Raw genomic sequence first — 17211 nt, 5'->3', positions numbered from 1 at the left:
AGCTCATATTTATCTTAAGTCACAAAACTCAGTGTGATAATATCGTTCTGTGATTCTATTGTATATTTTTAAATCATTGAATAAGATAAAAGGGAAGAATTCTAAGCTTTACGGAAAAACAAACCATGATTTCCTATTCCCAGCAACAGGATTTGTGAAAAGAAAACTCAAAAGAACTCAGAGTGAAAATGTAAGCGATTAAGCGTCGAAGACGACCTAAACGTTCTCGAAAAGTTTTCAAGTGGTTATCCACTGAAATATAACTTGTTGTCTGGAGATGATGGTCGAAGGCTAATTGTTTTCTGTCAGATCTCTTTGTCAATATATCTTCTCCTCTGGCCTTCTTCAACATTCTGAATGTTTTTGAAGTCACTCATATAGTTAGAACAAAAAAGGAGCAGAACCTAGTTTTTCTCCAAAGGAAGGGGGTTAAGATTCATATTGCTACAAGCCATTAACAATGTGAAAATGGGCAAAAGGATGATGATGACGAAGATGATGGTATCCTATACTATGATGATGACAAAAGATATAAAGGTAAATACTTGATCGTTTTGAAAATGAATAAGAAAAAGAAGAGGAAGTTTAGTGCACAATTTATTGGGCTTTATGAAACTTCATCATATAGAAATAAATTAAATTTTACCATTATGTACATTTGTATAAAGAGTTATTATAAACTTTAGCCAGGTATTCTCCAATTAAACTACAAAATTTAAATTGGAAAACTTTCTTATTGAATATATTCAAAAAAGTTAGAAAAGGATGAATTTAACTGGAAGGTAAATTGATAAAGTAGTTCAATGGCTATTGTGGATTTGTTAAGTCCGGTTAAGACTTTATTTATCTAAATTTAAATGCTTTAATTGTTCTTAAAGAAAAAGTACTTTTTCTTTTTTAAATAACTGATAATATGATTCATCAGGTGCCGCGAAATAAAGCCTTTAAAATAACCGAAATATAGTTTATGCTTATGTGTATTGGAAAAATTAGGTTTTCCTTCGGCTTTTTTGGTCACTTTGATCGTTGCAATGAAACAAGGTTTTTACATTAGCTTTTCCCGACGTTTTGGCAGGGGTTGCTGCCTTCCTCAGGGGAACTTTATTACACATGAAATAAAAAACACATAGTACAATATTGTGGACAACAAGAATAAGAAAAAACTTACAATTTAACAATTAAATTTTAAAACAGTGTAAAAAAAAACACTTCTAATTAAGAAGTTCAGTCTATAACTAAAAACAAAACAAAGAGAAAACTCTTATGAGGAAACAAGTGAGCAGTATACAGATGATATACTCTGTGTGTCTTGCTTGCGATTCATATTGTTTTTGTTGTTCAGGATGTGGAGCGTTTCGAGCGTATATCGCTCAGAGGTATGTTTTTCCGTTTGAAGAACTTTAACACCATCGAAATCCGGAGAATGACATTTGTCTATTGAATGGGCCGCCAATGCGGTTTTAGCCAGGTTATTGTTTTTGATGTCAGATTTGTGGTTGGACAATCTTTGGCGCCAGAATTGTTTGGTGTTTCCGATGTAGCAAAGGTTACATGCTTCGTCAGGTTTACCTTTGCAGTTTATTTTATAAATGACGTCAGTGCGTTATCTCTGTCTATTTTGGCCTTTAGTTTGGTGAAAAGGTGTCTAATTGTCTGGTTAGATTTGAAAGCCAATCGGATATGGAGTACCAAATGTCCCCAAATTGTAAGTCATGTTTTATTGGTAAGTGAGTTCGCTGTAACGCAAATTTTAACACAGAAAACTACAACAACAAAGAATTAGTGAACAATAAGTCAAAAGCCGGAAAACATACTTTATGGAGAAGATAAAGTTTCAGATTCTGAAATGTTGGAAATAGTTTGGTGCAATTTTACTTATGATAAGATTCAAAGAATTATCATAACATTTGAACATCAATGTGTTGTAAAGTATGAATTTTGAAAAAAAATTATTTTTTTTGTATTTCGTATTTATTTTAGGTTTTCATTTTAGGTTTTCATTTTTAGTAAAACAAATATCAATTCGATTCTTCTAACAATCACACCACACGTCAAAAATGTTATTTTCTTTGGGTAAAATTGTTCTGAAGATAATATTAGTATTAGAATTTAGTTTTCGAAGCATTTAATTCTATACAATTTGTTATTCCCCATTGGACAATGCTGTCAAGGTCAAAATGTCGTGAACTTATTATTTGCTGCCGTTGGTAGTCTACATCCGAAGAAAAAGGATGAGAATCTATAAACGAACATAAATAGCTGTGGGTACTGTCATCAGCGAAACAATTAAGTATATTAGAAGTTTCAGAAAAAAGATAATTTATTACAATAAGAAAGAGCATCGGAGGCAAAACGGAGCCCTGTGGAACACCAGTGTTTATTTTGTGGATATAAGATTTGAACCCGCCCAATACTACTTGAATTGAACTGTCCGAAAGCTAATTTATTTAATTTAATAACCGAATAGAGAAGAGATTTAACAATACCCAAAGCACGCATTTGCGACAAGAGAGCTTGATGCTAGGCTCTATAAAATGCCTCTGAAATATCAAATACAATAATCTTACTACCTCCAAAACGATTTAAGATTTGTTTCACTGTTCTCTGAGATTAACCACGAGATCACCAGTTGATCTATTGCTAAGTCCATACTGGCGGTCATTAAAAAGCTTTCGTTCTTTAAGATACATATTTCACTAGCTGAAAATTAATCAGCGTTTTCATGACCTTGGAAGGAAAGATCGTGAGTGCAATTGCACGTTAGTAAGAGGGGGAGGAGTATTCACCTTTATTTAATTTTATTATGTGTATATACCATTTCTGCTGTTTAAACCCTTTGAATTGTCGAAAATTACTAACACATTAATCGAATTGAGCAATCAACGAGCTGACACAATTAAATTTTGATATGTGGTCGTTCGAACAACGCAACGGTCAAAATTCTGTAGAAAGAACCTGCGTTTTTACATAAATATTTATATCCTAGAGAAAGTTTAGTCGTTTTCTTTTTCTTATAATCACCCTTTGCAAAACAAATTCTTGACGTGACATGTTAAGTATTAATACGTTTTCTACTAATTCTAAAAGTAATTTACTTAGTTAAGGTGGCGCTACAGTCCTGTGTGAACTAGGACTCACCCGACAAACTTCTCCATCTAGCTCGGTAGCTAGCTAGTTTTTTTCCAGTCTCGCGCTGCAAGTTGCGAGAGGTTGGTTTCCATGTGCTCTACCTGAAGAACTTTTACTCTTCTGGCTTAGTCTACATCGCTGTACAGCTCGTACAGCTTGTCATTCCATGTGTTCCGTCGCTCCCCTTCGATGCATACGGGACCCTAGATCTTTCGAAGAACTTTTCTCTCCAAACGACCCAAGGTGCTTTCATCCGCTTTTGTCATAGTCCATGCTTCTGCACTGTATATAGCAGGACGGGGATGATGAGGCTATTATATAGCATATATATCCCTCGAGAGAGGGCTTTGCTACTCAATTGCTTTTTTAGCCGAAAGAAACAGCGGTTAACAAGAGTTATTCTTCGTTTGATCTCAGCGCCGGTTTTTTTTCTGCGTTTATAGCAGAGCCTAGGTAGACAAAGTTCTTAACCACGGTAACGTCTGTTGATGGTTGGTTGACCGAGACGTCGATGTTTTAAGTGATTTCTTGATGACAGCATATAATAATAGTTTGTTCTGCGCTCAACCGTTAAACCCATTTTGGCGCCTTTGCCTAAATACTTACAAAAGCCATCAAGCTGTGTTCTTCGATTATATCAATGTCATCAGCATATGCTAGTAATTGGACAGACTTTTGAAAGATAGTGCCTCTACTATTGGCGTATAGGAGCTCTGCACTATTTGTTAAAAAAACCGCATGACAGCTTGTCTAAAACATTGTTTGACATCGAAAGGGTCTGTTGAGTTATTTTCAACCTTCATAGCACAGCGTCCTTCACAAATGGACGAGTTTGGCAAAACTATAGACATGGCTATATACAGCTGGTCCCTAAAGATGCTGTCATCTGCCATAATATGAATATTTGATCGACGGTGGATTTTCCACACTGTTAGAGACCTATCAGGTTTTGACGATGGGCTTTAGACGTTCACATATTACGGAAGAGAAGAGAGAAGTTTTTGTAAGTGATGTTTAGTAGACTGATTCCTCTATAGTTGGTGTAGTTTAGAGCGTTTAGTTGAAACCTATTAAATAGGTTACCTACCAATAAAACACGAATATAGTAAATCATTTTAAAAATAGTATTTTCTTTCAAAGGAGGGATTTACCTATTTTTTGTTGTCCTACGAGTCCCTAAATATACCTATTAGCCTTTCTAATTAAATCAAAGTACGTATTCATAATGAGTTACTCCTAAAATCGTTTTCAATTAATCCTAATAACGGTTGTTTTTCGGCAATGTTAACTTAAAAAAAAAAACAAAATCTAATTAATGTCCAACCATATAGTTTTACCGCATCACACAGTAGTAACCTCAGCAAATGCCATCATATATTTATTTTTATTTTATTTTTTTTTAGGGAAAACGCATTTCAAAAACCATCATCAATACCAAATGGGAATTATAACTACTAAATTGTTACCCAGGTGTACTTTTGGTTATACATTGAAACTCATATCCCATTTCCAGTTCCAGTTCGAATCCCAGCATCCAATTGCGAGTCGACAAATTTTCTATCGAAATCGATTATTTCCAGTCGATCTCAACTGGATAATGTGCAATTTTGGTTTATAATTAAATCCAATTGCAAATTCATTCAGCCATTTGGTCAATTTTAGTGTTCGCGCCAATGGTTACTTTTTCATATCCGGTTTACCTTGCTTCCCATTTTTGGCGGGTGTTCTCTTTCCCATTCATTCAGATGCATAGAATGATGCTGTTATAGCACATTGACGTCATTTTGAATAAAAATATTACACAGGATATTGGCAGAAGCGTTGAGGGTGCACGCTGTATAGTATATAGCAGGTATTGCAATGGCATGCGGCATCAGAATGGCACGTGCAAAAAATATAACCGAACTTGGTAATCTGAACCGACCATGCCACCAACCGGAAAAGCAGCAAATCCTTTAGCATGATGGTTATTGTTGGGGGGAGGGGAGCAGATGAAAAGAACCATTTCGGCAGGATCTTACCCATACCCGTTTTCGCGTTACAAATGCAATACAATCAAAACGGATTTAATCTAAATTGCTATACAGTATTGGCTGGCAGGCATGCTGCGTGCGATTTCATAATTCAAATTTATGCGTATTGTCAATTTGTACCATAAACCAATGCAGTGGCAATAACAGTCAGTTACATCATCATGGGGGTGTTATAGCCTGATGGTAGTGGTACGGATGAGTTTTAATAAGTGATGCGTTCAAAAACGGACTTCTCTCGGTCGTGACCCCGGATGCTTAAAAGTTCAACAGAAGTTCATGTTGTTCGCTTAGCTACCGGCACCGATTGTGGTTGCTTATTGGGAAGACCACTAATATACGCTTTTGGTTTTCAAATGCATCAGACAAGAGCATGAGTTTGATTTATTCAGTTTTGAGATATACTTCGCAATTTTCAACAATTTTCCACCAAAATCTTAAATGATATTTATAGTACCTTTTTAATATTAATGTGCCTCACAGAAGTTTTGCCAATGCTATTTGGACCGGTTGTGGTTCCAAAAACAGGAACCCTATATAAACCCATCAGTAAATAATAACAAACCAAAATTGTCAACTTGACTCACCAACAAAAAAAGTAAAGTTAAATAAATAAAAACAGAGTAAAAGTGCACCAAACAAATTTTAGCTTTATTACATCCCTCGGGTGAATAATGTTCGTTGTAGAAGAAGACTCTGCTTGATGTACATTTTGTTCTGTGTAAACATCACTCCCCCAATTTCCTTCCGCAAAAGGGATGAGTTCTATAAGTGTATTTATATAAAAAGACTTCAACACAAACAACAATTGCAATTTATTCAGTTTGTGTTGCCTTTGTTTTGGGTTTTCATTTGCTTAAAAAAGAAAATTTTGTATCCCACGCAAGTATGTATATTTGCTTTGCTTTTTTTTAAAAAAGTAAAATGATGAGTCTACTTTTGAAGAAATTAGCAACAAAAATAAATACCTAGATGATAAAAAAGCATAATGTTTAAGCAATATGCTCTTAGGTAATATATTTAAATAATTAGAGCAATGACAAAATATCTTTATGTTTTAAACCCATAAAGGGTGCTTCTTAAAAACTTTGGGAAATTCCAAGTTTTAAACTACGTTTTGTTCGTTCACAAATTAAAAACAAATTTCTTCTTAATGTCTGTTTTAGTGTGTTGAGATAAAACGTCATTTTTCTCCTTATCATAACCATAATTTAACAAATCCAATGTTGAGTACTAAACTTCTTGTTTATGTTAGTATTCAGCAAAGCATATTTTTATTAATCAACTTTTTGTAAGAATAGATACATTTTATGTTATTCAAAAAGCTTTATAAGTTTATAATAACTGTTAAAAAACAATTTGATAAACAAACGCATATAAGCCAGCTTACTTGCTTAAGGTGGCGCTTCAGTCTGGGCCGGACCTTAGCCTCAACCAACATGCGTTACCAGCCAGCTCGGTCGCCAGGTATAGCTGCCTCTCTACCTGAGTAGCGGTCTTCCCATACTGTGCCGTCTCTCGTTATGGATTCGAAGACCTTCCGGGCCGTATCCAGCTATCTAAGTCGTTGGACTTTTATTCTTTTAACCAGGCCAGTGTTGCTGTATCTTCTCTTCTACTCTACATCTATGCAGTCGGGAACAAAAATCATAAGAAAAATTTTTCTTTTGAAACATCCTAAGACGCTCTCATATTTTTTTGACAGGGTCCAAACCTCATCGCCATTAATAAGAACCGGGATGATGAGCGTCTTATGGATGGTAACTCGTTAAGGACTTTAGGATGAGAGAGGACTTTACTAATCAAACAGCAGTTTGCAAAGGTTATTCTTCGATGGAATTCAACGCTGCTGTCGTTGTCTGAATCTATATCGCTGCCTATGTAGAGAAAGTCCTTAACCATTTTAAAGTTATGGTGCCCCATGGCGACGATTTGTCCAAGACGTCGTCCTTTTCAGATGACAGTATATACTTGGTCTTGCCTTTATAAATCATTAATGAGGGCAACCCCCTTCTCAGCATCAGTCGCAGTGCTCAAAACACTCCACTAACATCAGGCTGTGATCTTCCAATAATGTCCGACCTTGATAGAGCAGCGTTTTTTCCAAATCTGCCGTAATGTGAATGTTTGTTCAATAGTGGACATTCTTGGTTTAAAACGACACCGATTCGGACCTATCAGTTTGTTGACGAACGGCTTCAGTTGTTAACATAATACGGCAGAAAGATCTTATTTGCGATGTTCAGGAGATTGATTGTACGAGTAGTTGGCGAAATTCAGCTTAGTGTTAGCAAATTTCCAAAAATTGAGAAATTCACAAAACTGTGTTGTTTTTAAAAAGTAAATCTAGTAATTTGAAATATGATAAATGGTTTTTTGACATTCTCACTTAGAAGCTTAGAAAAATATCAAAATTTTGTTCCTACATCCGTTCGTCCTCCATATCGGCAGAAATAACAGAGAAATGTTGAAAAAATAATAATAATTATAATGTGAAACATTAAATTAAAATGCACGACTGGGTTGCACAAACTTGCTCATGCATCCAAAGTGTCTGTTTAAATATATTTCTTTATTTTAAGATTTTGAAAAGTAACTTCAAAAGAAAGTTTGTTTTCAAAAATTTAAAACCCATTTCACTTAAAAAAGACTTAATTTTTCGGATTTTAAAATTAATTTTGTATGTTTGTATTTTTTGAATTTGAAGTTAAAAATATTTTTAGCATACAGTTACTCAGATCTTATTATAATATATTTACGTTTTAAATTTCAGTTTCGTAAAAAAATGTTGACCTATTTTCGAAATACGAAAACAAAATTTGTAATATTTTTTCAAAAATTAAACAATGACATTTTTGATAACCAAATACTATTAAAACAGCATACGTGCTTGTGCAAAATAAAACTGATTAAAATCGGTTGATTGGTTAATGAGAAAACTTAAATACAAAATAATAGTTCTGTGCGGGGTACTCTTCTGGAGCTAAACACAAAAATGCTTTTTTGTTGTTTAACGAAGCCAAGTCAAAAAAACTAAATTAAAACAATTTAATAAAAATCGGTTCGTTTTGAGAAAATTTGACTTTTCGATTTTTGTCCAAAAAAATGTAAAGGAGCAACAATAATTTATTAGTTTGAATTCAATCGACTCAATGATTTGGGCTATAGGGGCGAGGACAGATAGACGGACGGAACCGAGGGACACAATTTATTGGACTTGTCTACTCTCATAATGTCATATTTGATTAAAATCTCGAGTTCCAAGTTTTATAGAATGCAAAACTTGTCATACTATTGTTCCTATATGTACAAGTAGGAAATCTAATTGACAGTTTCCTTTAGAAAATATAAAAAACCTGTCAAAAATTTGTACAGATTTATTTTTGACTCAAATATCTTCAAAGAAAAAAAAGAACTTATTTAACCTCATTTCGAAAAATTCTTTAAAAAATGCAATAGACAGTGTTTTTTGCTTAACTTTGAGTATGACTAAAAAAAACATGTAGCTAGGATTGAAGTTCTGAGTTTCTAGAGAGAAAACAGTTTAAGATTCAATTTTGTATTGCATTTTCCTTCAATGACGATTTGGCTGCAAAGAACTACTCGTATAATTTGGAAATTATGAGAGTCACCGTTTGAGAGTTATCAGTGTGGCTCGCATCCTAGCCTATTTTGTTTCCATTTAAAGATATTTTATTTATAAAGTTAATAAAGTTCCTTGTAAATTGTGTTGACAAAAATATAAACCACAAAATGCCTCCACTAAACCTTCAAAATTTAACCAAATATTTTCCATTATGCAAATTGAGTTTCTGATCTAAATACATACGCAAATATTTTTAGGGATTGCTTTTATTCATTTTCAAACGCAATGGCAGTTAAATGAGTCGTAACGCCGGAAAAAAAGAACGTACATCAATATTTTTCTCCTTCTCGAATTATTGGTACATTTTTACGAGTTCTCTACTTTTTACCATCTTATACATTGAAGAAGCAGAAGTATATCAAATGTAACGAGTTCGAAGGATTCTTTGTAGGAATTTATTTGCCGATTCTAATGGTGTCATAAAGAGACTTCGGCATCATATCTGTCAAGAGCACTCGTGTGATGTTTTTTTTTGCGTACGTTGCGGTTATCTTCATTTATTCTTTCTTTCCGGACTTGATGCGGTTGTAAAATGATCCTGCATGAGAGAGTATCCTTTTTTTTTTTATTTGCGCTTAAACGTGAATCGCTTTAAACCACCCACAATCCACAAACCTTTCCTGTGGAAATAAGAGTAATATTTTAGTAGCAAGTTCAATAAACTGTTTGCCTGCAACATTCTTGCGGAGCTTTGAAGACAACGGATGATGACAGGGGTGTACTTAAGGAGAGAAAGAAAAAAAAACTAATCTATTTTTCCCTCTTAACAATTTACGATGTTTTCCATCTTAGAATATCAAAAAGGGTCGACGATGCAAAAGCAAAATGCCTTAATTATCCAATTTAAGGTTGATGAAGTCACGATGTCCTTTAGGAAAATTACTCTCTGATGTTTATAAACAGGATATTCTGCCCCTGCTAAGGGGATCGTCGCGCAACGAACATGTAAGCGGTTTGTTGTTGTTCGTGTTTAACTAATTAAAGCATTTACGACAAGGGGTTTAACTAAGGAGTTCTGTATTTAACCTCAGATCAATTAATGCAAACAAACGAAGGACTCGTCGTCGTAACGTAAGACGTTCTATTTGCAGAAGGAAGACTCTCTTATAGTTTCGGTCATGGTTCTGATTCTCATTCTGATTCTAATTCTGACTTCAAATCTAGTTCTTCCCCTGTTGCTGATGTGTAGATAGTGTGTAGCCTAAGCTATCTCGATGGAGCTAAATCACAGAATTGAATCAGTAAATTTGCATTCTATAAACAAGCCTCATTGAGTCTTAGTCTCAATTTATGTACAGGAGCTCACTCCAATGTCTCCGTCTCCATCTCTTTTCGGTTTGGTTGTAATGATTTATTCATCAATCTCATTTGAATTTGGTACCATAAATATTAATGTCCTGTGTACCGTTAGGCTTCGTACACTCAAACGGATATATTTAAATGAAACTTATCCTCACATCTGTAGGATGTTCTGTTCACATACGACTATAGAGAGTATACGAAACACGTCGTCGTCGTCGTTCAGTCCTTTTTTAAGGATATTCGAAAAATGTTCCTTATCACAGTTTCTCATATTATTAAGGTGGTTGTTTATGAATTGGCATGACTCACAACTCACATCATAGACTGATAAAATGACGTACGTATACATTTTAAGCTTGTGGACATTTTTTTTTGGAAGACTCTGATAGAGATATCATGAATTTTCTCGTCACTCAGCCAGGACAGCACTCAAATCGTAGCCCGGCCGAAAAGTTATGGCAGCAAACAAATTTAATTTGCATAACAAACATGATTCCCGCACCACAGCTACAAATGTGGAAGGAGTCAACGACGGGCTGATTCTGATGCTATAGCAGAGTAGAGGGAATAACCACTCGATTGATGTTGAGTGCGGGTGGGGTTCTTTCATCGCACCGGTGGAACTCCGGAATTCTGGTACTTCGCAGGGGGTAATAAACTACCTATATGCCAGCGACAGCGCCGTATAGTCCTCGTCGTCGTCGTCGTCCTCGTAGTCGGTTGTCGTATACCAAATTGAATGACTGTGAATATAGAAGTCAGGTTGGAAAGCGAAAAAGCCATAAAACCTCAAAGGGATGTGGCTAATTTTGCATATTGAAACCAAGTACTTGGTTATTTGAATGAGTTTTGTTTGTGCAATGAATAGGGATTCAAAATAACATTTATATCTACATAAGTTAGGCAGAGGTACCGTTAGACGAGGTATGAAATTATGTTTGACGTATGGAAACAAAATTTATAAAATATTCTAAGATAAAATTCATAAATAATATAAGGACCAAGGAGGAGCTGCATTAAACCGCAGTGTAGGATTTAATTTTAAAATTTGACAAAACTTGAAAAGTGGATTTGTTTTAAATTAACATTTTTGGTTTTATGTATATGAATGTATATGTGTATTATAAAAACCTAATACGCATCAATTAATTAGAACTGATGAAGGTAGGAATATTTTTTTAGTATTTGCATCAAGTCTAGACAAAAATTCAAAATCGGTACGATTTTAGACAGCAAATTTAAAAAGAGTTCAAATGAAATAGCACTAGTACGTGGACATTTTTTACTGAATTGAACGACTTTGCACAGCATCTCGAGCCATACATTATCGATTCCCAATATAAGATGTTTTTGAAATCAAAACAATTATTTTTGTATATTTTTCAATATCACTACAAATAGGTGTAATTAAAACCCAAAGGCATTTAAGATATTATAGAAAAAGTTTTTTCCCCTTTATTAAAAACAAATTAGGAGTGGCTGCTATAACTTAAGAATAAATTGAAGTTGGTTTTGAAATATATTCTTCATGAGAGTTATCAAACAATATACAAAAATACACCCTAATATTTTTGACAGTTTGTCCTTTAATCTATCAATTGTAAAAAAGCTAGAATTGTTTTTGTGTTAAAATACATTAGTAAAATAAATACCTTTTAGAAATTTTAATTTGAAGTGTTAGGAACGTATAAATTCAGATTTATTAAAATTTTGTTCGAAGTTTATATTTGATTTTCTGATACAACTCTTTATTGACGCTTAAGCAGATGATTACCGATTTTGAAATAATCCGACACAGTTTTAAGAGGTACAGACTTAAATTTTTGGTTAAAATCTGGGAGAAAACGCTATTCTCAAAATCAAAAACTTTTTTCCCTTAAACCAGGCCACGTGTAACCCAACTACAACTGTAGGCTGAAAATGTATACAGTTTCCTTTTGGAAACTTAATTTTGTTGTGTCACATTAGACTCCATGAATTCTGTCTGTATTTCGTCCTTTGTTCCATAATTTTATTTGTCTTCTACTTTTTTTTCAGCAAAAGAAATAAATTTCGAAGGATATTTTTACCTGACTACTTTGACATATATGAGAAACTTCTACTCATTATGTCATTCGTTGTTGTATGTTAACTTAATTTTCAAAGAGTGATGTCAAACGATAAAGTTTGCTTGTTTTGTCCATGTTTCTTGCAATTAGACTCTGATGCTGAACAAACTATATTTCTGTTTCTATAGGTGTACATCCTTGTTATACTTTTATATCCTTTTTTTGTTTAATTAACCTAACTTGTACCTTGTGAAGGTAAATTTTAGCTGCCTACTTAAAAGAAGTATTTGCAAGGTTCTTTCCCATTTCGACAAAGTTTGCCTATATGAATGACAATATTTGCACAAGAAAAAAAGGTCAAAATGATTTAATTAGGACTCTTTACTTCACAGTCCCTAATAAAACAACTTTCACAATCTACAATAAAAAAATCAACCCTTAAAAAGTTCTTTTAAGTTTGCAAATTGAAAAATGAGCAACTTATACACAACAATTTGCTTTTCAAAAATCACATCACGTTTGCCATTTAAAATGTTATGAAAGAATTCGCTTCTGTTACAATCCCTTTATACAAATTTTATATTGAGTTAAATTTCCCCAAAGAAACAAAGTAAAATTACATTCTCTAGGCCAAACATTGACACACATAGCAAGCATATAGCTCAATTCAAAACACAGAACTTTTGCGTGTATTCAGAGAACCCCATTATAAACTCCTCAAAGCTCTTCACACTAACTTTTCCAATTCGCAAAATTTCGTGCATCATTCCTGATGGCTTCACATCTCTTTCTATCTTTCTGTCTGTGTTTCGGCTAAACTATTGTCTGTGTGTTGCACAAATATTTTCCTCCATTAACCAGATTTTCGAAATTCCTTGAAAAAGCATTCAGAGCAGCAGCACATTGCACAAACATGGACCAGAATCGCAGAGCAGCACCATCATCATCCATCCTTAGGATATTCACTTAATGGAAGCTTGCTTCAGATGCAGGATATAACTTCAAACCCCCTTCATTCAGTTCGCTCATAGTTCTTCCTTCTCCAAAGGCATCGCATCAGATCGCAGGATGGAAGTTTAAAAGTGATGACGATGAATTATAGCAACGCATGTACAAAGGACTAACTCCCTCCAAAACTACGCCCGCTTCTCATAAAATTGCCACCAAAATTCTCGGAATAAACAAGTTATCTACCCGCAAGCGAAGCTACTTCATGGAGCTGCTTAGGCAATTCTTGGTGCGACTTTGTTGATGGCACAGACTAGGATCGGCGTAAACATATTCCTTGACTCTGTTGTGTTTCATAATTTATGGAAATATGGAACATGTGAGATTTTTGTGCACACATTCGTCACAACTATGGCACTTATTGATGTGACAGAAGTATGTCATGTGATACTCGAGATGAACATAGCTGACACTTCTCTTTATGCTAAACTAACATAGGCTCTTTGGCTTTACACAATTTTAGAATCTACAATCTTTACAATATTCTGTAAGCAAATAAAATCGATATATGTCAGAATTACACAAAATTTAATTCATTTCACGAAAATTACTATTGGGGAATATTATTCATGTGTAAATTGATTAGAAATTCATTTGGCAATATATTCCTTCACCTACCACGCCCTAACTTCAAGCATCGAAATGCAATCAGAAGAGATAAAATTGGTTCTTTAAACATTTTAAATAAGTTCCTTGGAGAGTTGTCTTGTTAGACATAAAATGGCAGGAAATAGAAAATTGTTATGCTTCTTGACCGGAATCAGGGGAATACCTGGATATGGTATTCCTTTGACATTCCATAAAGAAATATTTGTTGGAGCACGAGAATTCTGCTTAATTTATTAATTTTGTATTATATATCGAAAATAATCCTTAAGGGTTATCTTTTTACACGTAATACAACAATAATTAGTGATCCCGGTTTCTATCTGGGTCAATTTCAGAAACCTAAAAAATAGTTTTTGTCATAGCGGATAGATGGCTTTTTTTGTGTTGTAAGTGGTAAGGTAGTTTGAACTGCACTTGTAAGAAAAGGGACAGATAATGTTTGCAAACTAAACTAAAATAATGAAAGGTGTTATTATAATAGAGCTCTCTTTTTTATTTTTGTTTTCTTTTTCAAAAATTGTCTGCTTCGTTTCTTTTAACTTCAGTTCACACTACCTTACCATTTATAAAACAAAATAGCCTCCAAACGGCTATAATGACAATTAATTTTTGACATTCTGAAATTAACGAAACCTAAAATTCCAAATTGTGTAATGTTTTAACAAAAAACACAAACCCTGATACAAAAATCTAAATGATGGACTATTTTTTATAGTAAAATGATCATGTTTATCAATTTTAAAAATCAGGAGTTTTATAGCTGAATTTAAAACAGTTTAATTCGTTTAAGAAAAACGGCAACAATTCATAGCATAAACTCGCTTAAAATTAAATGCACGACTGGGCCGTACGAATTTGATAATGTATAAATCTATTCAAAATTATTTCCTGTATTTTAAGATTTGTAAATGCAAAAATATTTTGTTTTTAAAAATTAAAATCTAATTTGATTTCTCAAAAAAAACTTTAATTTTTCAAAATGTTCATTTGAACATCGTAAGAGCGTTTATCTAAATTAATTTTGTTTACAGTATCCCTCCTTAATTGTAATTTCCATTTGGTCAAATTTTTCGGTCAATTATTTGGGTGGTTCAATAAAAGGAGTTCCGTTTAATCGGCCAAACTGCTCAACTTTTCGATACAATATTCATCTAAATAAGTTCCACTGATATCGCGAAGATCAAAACAGAAATTAAAAATAAACGAACAAAAATGCAGGAAAATCAACTAAGCGAAGTGCCATTAAGCGGTAATTACTGTACATACAATTTTCAATTTCAGTTTTAAAATGTTTTAGTATGCATTTTTAGAGATTATAAACATACGTTTTACATTTCAATTTCGTGAATAAAAAAGAGGCTGGGATGCGACCCACACTGATAACTTCCCATTCCGTCTGTCGTTTTTACTTTTTTAAAAGTTTTTAGGTTTTGGTGTTGTTTTAAAAAAGTTGTCCGTTGATTTATTCTTAAAAATTCCAAACTACCAAACATTTTTGCATAATAAGGAAATAGTTATAATTTTTGTATGAAAAAACCTACTGTTTGATTTTTATAAAAAAAATGACTGAATGTCAAAGACAATATATCTGTTAGATAAATAAGTTTGAAGACCATATTTTTAATTTTTGAAACGATATTTAAGTCGGAAATCAATCTTTACAAAATTTTAGTAATGCTTTTTTTAGGTTTTTATTTTTTTGTAAAAAACTGTAAATTCGATTTTTCTCAAAATGAAACTGAGTGTTTTAAACAATAGTTTTTAAAAGATATCATTAGTTTAAAGTCAATATCTTAAAATCTTGAAAAGATATTTAAGTTGAAAATTAATTTTTATCAACTTTTGTTAATTTTTGTAACGTTTTTAATTTATTTCTAAAAAATGTCAAATCGTTTTTTCTCAAAATGTTACTGAACGTTAACAGCAAGTTTTGAAAAGATATTTGAGTCGAAAATCAATTTTTACCAACTTTTGTTAAATTTGTTGAGATATATTAATACAAACATTTTTTTATCTTGAAAGATGTCAAATGAGGAAACTAAAATGTTAGTTAAAATTAAAAAAAAATCTGTCGGTTTATTTTTGGATGGACGGAATTGAAAGACCTACTTTTTTAGACTCTCTACTATCCTTATGTCATGTGTGAATTAAATTCGAAATCTAGTTCCTAGTAACTATTGCAACATTTAACAGTCTTTCTTCCACTTAAGAGTGGTTGGGGGTGCTAGGTTCACTCCAAATATGAGAAAATTAACAAATAAATAATTGAGTACTCAAATTTAATTAAGTGAATTTGAAACAATTGTGTTCATTTTTTGGAATGGAAAAAATTATAAATAAAATATTTCAATAACCAACAAAAATCAAAGTACAACGATATTGATTGTAGTGACATTATTAAAAATTAAAATGTCAGTGGTGCAAATGTGGTAGAGGTGAAAAAACAAAGAATGGAAACATTCAGAAAATTAGTTGTTCTGGTCGATTAAATTTTATTTTTTACTTATGATCTTTTTTCCAAATAAAATATAACATATTTGAAAATTAATTTCAGGTATCCGAATAGTACCCGTGGCATGATGGTTAGTGCGCTGGACTGTCATGCTAAAGGTCTTATGTTCGATCTCCAACCGTGCCATCTTAAGTTTTTTTCGCGGGTACTGCCTCTTGCGAGCAAATGACAAATTCTCCAAGAGTAATTCTTGTCATGAAAAGTGCTTTCTCAAAATAGACGTTCGTATTCGGCTTTAAACTGTAGGTCCCCTCCATCGCTGCCAACAGTAAGCGCACACAAGTATGGTTGAGATTTGTAGAGCAATAGTCCCTACTTCTCTATATACTGCTGCGCCACTCAATTTATTTATTTTATTTATCCGAATATTTCAATCAGCCGAGTTTTTATCGAGGGAATTGATCTAAAGGAATATTTTCGACAGATAGTCTGAGATGAAAAAAGCTTTTATATTAAACACATTTGTCTCTTAAGCGGGTGTTACTGTGGGATTTATATTTTGAGATTATATTCATTCATATAGCTTAATTGAAGTAAAAAAGATTCCGGTTTTTGTTCTACATTTGAAAAAAGTTTAATATTTACCTATGAACCGATAATTATATGAATCATGAATGTGATTTAAAGATAAATGTTTAATGTTTGTTTATTTAACTATTGAAGCATATGATATGTCCAACTATACTTACTTTCTCTATTACATGATATTTTGTTGATTTTCTTTTTAATTATTCACTGATAGATTTTTTAAATTAACCTTAAATGTAGGCCTTTAATAAACGCTATCATATTCCCATGTAAACAAAATCAATCACCAAGATTCTTAATTTAAACTTCCTCGGCAGTGTACAAGAAAGTCTGGTATTCTTTCTCATTCTACAGTAATTTTCACGTTGCACCTAACGTAATGTATATTGACTCAACTCT

The sequence above is a fragment of the Eupeodes corollae genome, chromosome 3, assembly GCF_945859685.1.
Source record: "Eupeodes corollae chromosome 3, idEupCoro1.1, whole genome shotgun sequence".
Taxonomy (NCBI): domain Eukaryota; kingdom Metazoa; phylum Arthropoda; class Insecta; order Diptera; family Syrphidae; genus Eupeodes; species Eupeodes corollae.
Note: the sequence above shows the minus strand (reverse complement) of the source record.